We start from the raw sequence: 9,567 nt of genomic DNA on the forward strand, positions 1-9,567 counted from the left end.
AGCACACCGCATGATACTTTAAGAATAGTTTCTCATAACTTCTGAAATTCTAAATTACTACACCTACTATGTTTTAATGAACTTTTCTTAGTTTTTATTAATTATCATTGTTAGAGACTATCTTAATTTTTCACCCCTATGAAGTCTCTTTCAAACCTATATTTTTTTTCAACAAATACTTAATTTTCTTGGCTAAAAAATAACACTTTGTCAGAAAGTATGTTATTGTTTACTATTTGTCTAGTGAAACAATGCTGCAATGAGTAACTACACCGGTCTGTAACTACACCAGTCTGTAACTACACCGGTCTGTTTTTGCAGGCTTGTATAAATTTCTTTCGGGTAGATTGCTACAGGAGAAATGGCTTGGTCAAAGGGTATGTAAATTTTAGTTTTGACTGATATTGCCAAATGTACTCTAAGAAAATGTTTATCCATTTATACTCTCAATAGCAGTGCGTGAACATGTCTTTCTCCCTGCACTTTCAGTGGTATTTTAATCACTATTTTAATTTTTTGTTATCCAATGGGAAAAAAGATAACTTGTTATGCTTTGATTTAATAATTAGGGTGCTTTTCAGTATGTTAATAGACAATTTTCAATTTTTCTTGGTTGACTTTATATATATATATACATATATATATATATATATGTATATATATATACACTGTTTTGCTTTTTATATTCTTGATTCATTTTCCTATCGGCACAAAAAAAGGAATAGATGTGACTGATAAGCATAGTACAAGTAGTTTTTGAAGTCATATCTTTATGTATGGCAACTGTAACATTACAAAATCAATTTTTTCTTTATAGCTTCTGAAATATACCATGATTGGGGAAGTCTACCATCCCAACACTGGTTCAAAACTCTCCATTGTTTTTCTCTATTTTGTTTGTATTGTAAAATATTTAAATTTATTTGGGGACTTGATGGAGAAGAAAAGTCTCCATTTTTAATATCAGAAATGAAATTTGTCATGATAATTTAAAGTCATGACTATAGGTGAAAAATCTGTGCTTGAGAAGGTGCATTGCTTCAAAAAACACATAATGAGAGTTAAATATTATCATACTTCGCTGAGACAGTTTAAGAAGAAGATGTTTGCAGTCAAAACTATGTCCTTTCTAGCAGTTTCCCTCTATACTATAGTCCTTGCATATAACTAAATTAAAGTACTACTCTGATATCAATAATCATTAAAATATTATTTTGGTAGTTAAGAAAAATCAATTATTCTGAAGACCAAAGAACTGGCAAGTATATCTATACTCTGATGTGATATTTTTTGTTCATTTAAGCATAATTATATTCTAGAAATAAATGATTCTTGAAAGTTCTTTGTAGTGAGATCACTCTTTTATGGAATACATCACCAAATTTATAGAAAATGTCTGATTTACAGATTAAAGAGAAAAAATAGGGCAGAAAGAACTTTTTTTTTTTAATTTATTATATTTATTTATTTTCCCTTTTGTTGCCCTCGTTATTTATCATCATTGTTGTTATTGTAGTTGTTATTGTTGTCATTGTTGTTGGATAGGACAGAGATAAATGGAGAGAGGAGGGGGAGAGAAAGATAGACACCTGCAGACCTGCTTAACCACCTGTGAAGCGACTCCTCTACAGGTGGGGAGCCGGGAGCTCAATCGGGATCCTTAGGCAGGTCCTTGTGCTTTGCGCCACATGCACTTAGACTGCTGCGTTTCCACCCAACTCCCAGAAAGAACTTCTATGAATGAAATACAGATTCGATACAAATCAGAAGTCTTTTGCTTACCTTGTTCCACATACATCCTTAGCCGGGGAGTGAAAATTCTATTTCACCTTGTCCTTTCCCCACAAGTTATTAGGAACCTTGGAAACCTGGTTCTAGTGTGGAAGATCATTATTAAGGGCAAATTCTAGATGCAAAAGTTCTAGGTTTACTGCACAATAATGAGCATATAGTTAACTTCACTGCACTGCATGCTTATAAATGTTAAGGTGGTACATCTCATGTTGCTTATTTTCTTTCCATACTGAAAAGAAAAAAAAGCTAATTCTGAACCATAGTTTTGTGTTGTTGATCAGTCAACAGATATTTGATGTCTACTATGTACCACATATCTGAGTGCTTTAGAGGATCAGAGGATCACAGAAAGTGTAGTTGATGGTTTTTGTTGTCAAAATGAGTAATCAATTTGGGGTAAAAAGTTAAATACATATGAAAATGAACAATCTCAGACAATAGAAGGACACTGTAATGAAGATAAATGAACACATATCCATTTGGAAAAGTTAAATACATACGAAAATGAACAATCTCAGACAATAGAAGGATGCTGTAATGAAGAGAAATGAACATATCCATTTGGAATAGGGAAGAATTGGTTCATGGGTGATTCAATGGAAGAATTCTCTAGAAAAGGTAGGAATAACTTGGACTACAGTTATAGAAATATTTGCTACTTAAATAGCATGCTAAGCCCTTTAACACATATTTTCAAAATTGATCTTTCTACCAGATTTAGGAATTGTTACCTCCATTTAACAGATGAGGAAACAAAGGCTCAAAGTCACAGTTTTTCCAAGTTCATATGGCAGAGCTGGGAACTAGACTCCATGCCTTCTGTTTTTATTCCTGGTAAAATGTCTTTAAATTGACTCAAAGGATTTTCTTCCAAGAAGGTTTTGAGGATTAGAACAGAATCCAAATGGCTAAGAATACTGTGGTTATGTATTTGCTAAAATTAGGATTGTCCTCTCCTCTCTGCCATCCTGCCAAAAAGCATGAAGTAATTTTTAGTACGAAAGAACAGATTTTTTTTTTCTTGGAACTTACTGGATAGAGAAACTCAAATAATGCTGTAATAGGATAGGGATTAACATGCAAAGCTTCAGTTTTACTGCTAAACATACACATAACTGGTTAGGTAACAGTGTTTCTATAATACATTTCTTATTCACCATGGCTGATATCTTTCTTAAAATGATAATACACATGGTATAGTTCAGATAGGTTTATTTTAGCCCAGGTGGAAAATTCATGTGGATAGTAAAGTTAATGAATTAGAATTTAAAAGTGTGTAACAGGACTATGAATGTGTGAGTTACATTTTTAAAAACCATATTATGTTAGCCCAGTAGATTGAATTCTACCCAGAAAGTGCAGAAGCATTAGGCCTGTTCCTACAAAAAATTCTATCCGATTGTCCAGGGTCAAACTACTGTTTTATCTTCACCAGACAGAAGCCATACTTAGCCCCCTATATCCTGCACAGGAGTCCTAAAACTTTTTGCTTGTTTTCCCAGTGACTTCAGGGCAATACAGGCCCTGACATTCTTTCCACATAACCACCTAAACAGTAAGGAAATCACTCTAATGATTTTTAAAGTACTATGTAAAAGTAAATACACAGATACAGTGGTCAAGAGCTTTGCTTTTATTTTCCTTTCCTTGAGGGTAACATTTTGCAAAAGTGGATCAGTGCTTCCCTCTACTGCTGGATGTTTGAAGTGCAGTACAATATCCCAACTGGCTACACTCTATCACATACCTATCCTTTTAGCAGTAAAATCTGAACATTTTGGAATTGAAAGAAGATTCTAGGTAACACGAACAATTGTTAAGCTACCATTGAATTAGGTTTATGTTCAGTGACCAGAGAGACAGCAAGAGTAAATAAATGATAAATAGTGAGGTTGTATTCTGCAGGTATTAATATCCTAGTCTCATTTAGTTCTTAGAGAAAATGGGAAAGTTCCATAGATCAATGTACTCTGTAAAATATTTATGATTTTGGTTCATTATTACAGGTTTTGAACAATTATCCTGTAGAACCAGGCAGAATTTGAAGATTAAAATAGCAACCATCTCAGGAGTCGGGCGGTAGTGCAGGGGGTTAAGCGCAGGTGGCACAAAGTGAAAGGACTGGCGTAAGAATCCCGGTTTGAGCCCCCGGCTGCCCACCTGCAGGGGAATCGCTTCACAAGCGGTGAAGCAGGTCTGCAGGTGTCTATCTTTCTCTCCCCCTCTCTGTCTTCCCCTCCTCTCTCCATTTCTCTCTATCCTATCCAAAAACAACGACGTCAGTAACAGCAACAGTAATAACTACAATAAAACAACAAGGGCAACAAAAGGGAATAAATAAATATTAAAAAAATTAAAATAGCATCCATCTCTTAATGAAAAAAAAACTAGCTTTTCCATGTTTAAAAGAAATATGTTTTGACAAACACATTTAGCTTACTTTCTTCATTATCTCTTTAATCTACATCTTGTACTAATAGAACTTTAGGACTTTAGGACTAACAACAACAAAGCAGACATAACTTGGGGGAAACACCTTAAGACATTGATCAAGAGGTAAGAAACTAGTTATTTTGCATTTAGAAAGAAGCAGGGTAGTGAGAGGTAATTTACTACTGACTAAGCTCTGTAGGCTTCCCATTATTTTGTAATCCATTTCCTTCTTTGTATTTCTTTGACCACAGATCTTTGTCTGGGGGATGTTGAGACAGTAGTGGAATGTTGTTTCCAAAACACTTTCTGGGGGGGCTGGAGATAGCTTACTTGTTTGGCTGCTGGCCTTGCCATGCTCAAAGTCCTGCACTTGGTCCTTAGCACCACACGGAAGGACCATAGGCACCAGCAGAAACTGGTGCTGTGGTGTCTCAGTCTCCCTTTTGATCTGTCTGAAGAATAAAGAATGAAAAGGTATGGGGCTTGGAGATAGCTCATGTGGTAGAGCACACATTGTGCCTTGCATGAGGACCTGGGTTTGAGTCCCCAGCACATGTGAGTAACATAGCAGGTGATGCTGTACAAACAGTGGAGTAGTACTGTGGTGTTTCTCCTGTCTCTCTCTATTGGATGTTTAAAAGGGGGGGGGTGTTTACTGGGAGTGGTAGAAAACACACTGGAACAAAAAACTCTGATAGAATTAACAAAAGAAAATAAAAATTGGGGGCTGGGCAGTAGCACAGCGGGTTAAGCGCACATGGTGCAAAGGGCGAGGACCAGCGTAAAGATCCTAGTTAGAGCCCCGGCTCTCCACCTAAAAGTGGGGTTACTTCACAAGCAGTGAAGCAGGTCTGCAGGTGTCTATCTTTCTCTCCCCCTCTCTGTCTTCGCCTCCTCTCTCCATTTCTCTCTGTCCTGTCCAACAACAACAGCAATAACAATAATAATTACGATAAACATCAAGAACAACAAAAGGGAAAAAGTAGCCTCCAGGAGCAGTGGATTTGTAGTGCAGGCACCAGATTCATAGTGCAGGCACCGAAACCCAGCAATAACCCTTGAGGCACACACAAAAAAAATAAAGGAAATAAAAAGTCAGTCCATTATCAGAGGAATCACATGTTCTTGATCCCAGTCCTACAGTAACCAATCAGTAAATCAGTCAAACATGCTTCACTCTTAAGAAATAGAAAACATGAGGGGGGGGGGGTCGGGTTGTGATGCACTTGGTTGAGTGTACATGTTATAATGCACAAGGACCCAGGTTCGAGCCCCCGGGTCCCCACCTGCAGGGGGAAAGCTTTGAGAGTGGGGAAGCAGTACTGCAGGTGTCTTTCTTTCTCCCCCACTACCATCTCAATTTCTGGCTGTCTCTCTCCAATATATAAAGATATTAAAAAATTAAAAAGAACTTATAAAAAATAAACAGATGAGATACGAAGAACTAGTTTTAACATAGATACACTTAATCACTAAAAATGCCTTATCTTTAAATCGCTGAGATTTTATAAACTTCTTTAAAAAAACTTCCTGGAGAACACTAAGTGTTTAAAAACTTTTGTTCTCCCTTTTCCATTAAAAAAATTCAGAGTACTTAATTATAAGAGGTCAGGAGGAGAAAAACATCAAAGAGAGTTCACGTAACCTTCACCCTACAGCTGCCTAGGGACTGAAGTGTAATTTCTATAGTGATAATAATTTGTACAGCTGTATTAAAGGTGTGTATTTCAACAGTAATAAAAATCTTGTCTCAATTCACAGATAAAAAATACTAAAACTTAGATATATTAATTTACCCAGTTTTTAACTAGTAAGAGACAAAACTAGAATTTGACTGTAAAACTGATTCATTGCTCTACCAGGCTGCACATCATCCAATGGACAAACTCAGCAAATCTAAGTAAACAAACTATGCAAATACAAGTGTCTGTGAGCAATATCTGTGATCCTGATGATGATGCCATGGGGCTAACATTTCATGGGGACAGGCGGTGGGGCATCGGGTTAAGAGTGCATAGTATGAAGCTAAATGATCCACTCAAGGATCTGGGTTTGAGCCCCTGGCTCCCCACTTGCAGGGGGAAAGCTTCAAAGCGGTGAAGCAGGTCTGCAGGTGCCTATCTTTCTCTTCCCCTTTCTCTCTCTCCTTCCCCTCTCAATGTCTCTCTGTTCTATCCAATTAAAAAAAAAAAAAGGAAAAAATGGCCTCCAGGAGCAGTGAATTCATAGTGCAGGCACAGAGCCCCAGCAATAACCCTGGAGAGAGAGAGAGAGAGACACTATAGAAGCTTTCAGCAGTGCTACAATGCCTCCCAAATGGTTCGAGTTTAAAACTGGATTGTATATACATGCATAATGAGTACACTTACCCTACACAGTGAGTTATCTCACTAGCCTGCAGATCCTGTCCTCTCCTATCCTCACAGGAAGCAACAAGAGACTCTTGTTTAGTCTAATCCATGTATGGTGTAGAGTGAAGAGTCAAATATAAGGGCAGAAAAATCAAGGAATGCAAGAGAAGACATCAGGGCACATCCAAGAAACAAGTCAGTTTAATTTGAGGGGACAGACTGATAGGTTTTACTTATTGGGAGTAAACTCAATACAGATTAATAGTTCCAGTTTAGGGACTCTACCCATACCTTACTGCCTACTTCTTGGCAGCTCTGTGATCTCTTCTTAAAGCTTTGACTTTTTTGTAAAATTTATTTATGTATTTGATAGGACAGAGAAATTGAGAGGGGACGGGAGAGAGAGAGCGAGAGAGAGAGCTATAGAACTGCTTCATTGCTACTGAAGATTCCCCCTCCAGGTGGGGACTGGGAGCTGAACTAAGCTCTTTGTGGATTGTAAGTTGTGCGTTCAACTAGGTGTGCACTGCCCAGCCCTGAACTCTGACATTTAATAAAAAGACAATTGTGTGTGTGTGGGGGGCAGGTGGTGGTGTACCTGGTTAAGTTTTATTATACATTACCATGTGCAAGGACCCAGATTGAAGCCCCTGTTCCCCACCTGCAGAGGGGAAGCTTCATGAGTGGTGAAGCAGATCTGCAGGTGTCACATCTTTCTCTCCCACTCCTCTCTCAATTTCTCTGTCCTATCAAAAGATAATGGGGGAGGGGGGAGGAAATATAGCCACTGGCTGGGAGTGATGGAATCATAATGTCAGTACCAAGCTCTAGAGATAATCCTGTTGGCAATAAAAAAGGGGGGTGGGAAACACATACAGCATACACATTCAGCATACAACTCAGCTTCTACTGGATTCATTGATTTAATAAAAAAATTTTTTTTGGGTACCAGACCATTGCTCAGCTCTGGCTTATGTGTGTGTGTGTGTGTGGGGGGTTAAACCTGGGACCTTTGAGCCTCAGGCTTAAGAGTCTCTTTAAATAATCATTCTGCTATCTCTCTTGCCCTCTTTATAACAGTGACAGAAAACATCTTACATTTTTAGTTCAAAATGAGGTAAACTCCTCCCTTCCTGAGTTGCTCCTAAATTTAGATCTTTTGGGTAATCAGGAGTATGAGTGAGTATAGCAAGCTGGGGTGGACTTGCTGAGCTATCTGATTAGTGCCCATCGCTGCCCAGGCCTGGCCTGTGTGCTGTGGGACAGTTCTGAAGTTTTCAGGTTCCTAATAGAAATTCCTTTAGAAATTCATTGTAGATGAAGCTATAAAGTGGCTCCTAGTTCCTCTCTTCCAATTCTTGTGATGAAAGGAAAACAAACAAACAAACAAACAAACAAAAAACCTTAAATGAGAAGATTTTGACCAGATAGTCATAATGAAGTCAGAAGGCAGGGAGAATGCCAACCCTTCTATCTTCTGACCCTTACTGCCCTTTCCCTGGACACTCACTTTACTCAGCTGCCTACTTGTCTGGGCAATGTTCACTCTCAAGAGTCTTTTGCTTAAATTATCCCTTCAGCAGGGAGGCTGTGGAGTCAATTCTAAGTCAAAGTGTTAAAATTAGCAATGGCCTGAGAAGCATTTTGTTTATTTCCAGACTGGCATTTTGCTTACAGGGGTAGCTTGCAGGGCTCAAGACAGAAAGCTACTGGATTTAACATCCAAGATTATTCATATTCCCAAGGGAAAAAAATGTTTGAGATTTGGATCCCACAAAATAAGTACCCTATTTCCAATTCAAGTAGCTGTTCTCTAAAATTTAGATCTTATGTCATGGAGACATGGAAAAAAAAAAAAAAAAGCCCACATATGCACTTTCTTTGCCCTAAATCAGCTTTGACTTGGTTATGGAACTGCTTAGGATGTCAATATTTATTTGGATTTAGTTGAGTGTTTAAGTAACCTAGGGTTGTCATCGTCATCCTCCCCACTCCACCCACAGAAATGACGTAAGGAGTGACCCTGATGTTGATTATTGCTGTGAAGATCAGACTTTAAAATCAAACTCTAGAAAAACTGGGCTACAGAAAGAACACCTCATAGCAGCGGTCCTCTGCTTTCTTCCATGAAGGAAAGAGAAACACCAGAGCACTGGTCAGTTCTGGCTTATGGTGGTGCCAGGAACTGAACATGGGGTCTCTGGGACCTCAGGCATTAACATGTGGTGCACAAACAGCTCCCTCTTCTTGGTCCTCCATCTGTTTGAAAAAGCACTAAAAAGTTCATACTCGGGGGCTGCGCAGTAGAGCAGCTGGTAAAGCGCACATCATGCAAAGTGCAAGGACCAGCACAAGAATCCCAGTTCCAGCCCTGGCTCCCCACCTGCAGGGGGGGTCGCTTAATGGGTGGTGAAGCAGGTCTGTAGTCTTATCTTTCTCTCCCCCTCTTCATTTCTTTCTGTCCTATCCAACAACAATGACAACAACAATAAGAATGATAAACAACATGGGCAACAAAATGGGGAAAAATGGCCTCCAGGAGCAGTGGATTTGTAGTGCAGGCACTGAGCCCCGGCAATAACCCTGGAGGCCAAAAAGGAAAAAAAAAAAAAAAAAAAGAAAAGAAACTGGTTGGAGGTCCTGGGTCCCCAGCTGTGGGGGGGGGGGGGGTGTCGCTTTGCAAGGGTCCTTCTCTCCCCCGTCTTGCCCCTCTCCATTTCTCTCTGTTCTATCTAACAACAGCAATGGCAGTAACAAGGGCAACAAAATGCAGAAAAATGGCCTCCAGGAGCAGTGGATTCATAGTGGAGGCAACAAACAAACAAAAGAAGTTCATACCTATTCACCTTCAGTGATGAGCCTGAAATCTTCAAATGTTAATGAGTCACTGTGGGCAGTTATTTTTTTTTAATAGACCTTTTATTAAAAATACTTTTATTTATTATTGGATAGAGACAGAAATTGAGGGCAGGGAGATAGGGAAGAAGAC

Source organism: Erinaceus europaeus, chromosome 14 (assembly GCF_950295315.1).
Source record: "Erinaceus europaeus chromosome 14, mEriEur2.1, whole genome shotgun sequence".
Taxonomy (NCBI): Eukaryota; Metazoa; Chordata; class Mammalia; order Eulipotyphla; family Erinaceidae; genus Erinaceus; species Erinaceus europaeus.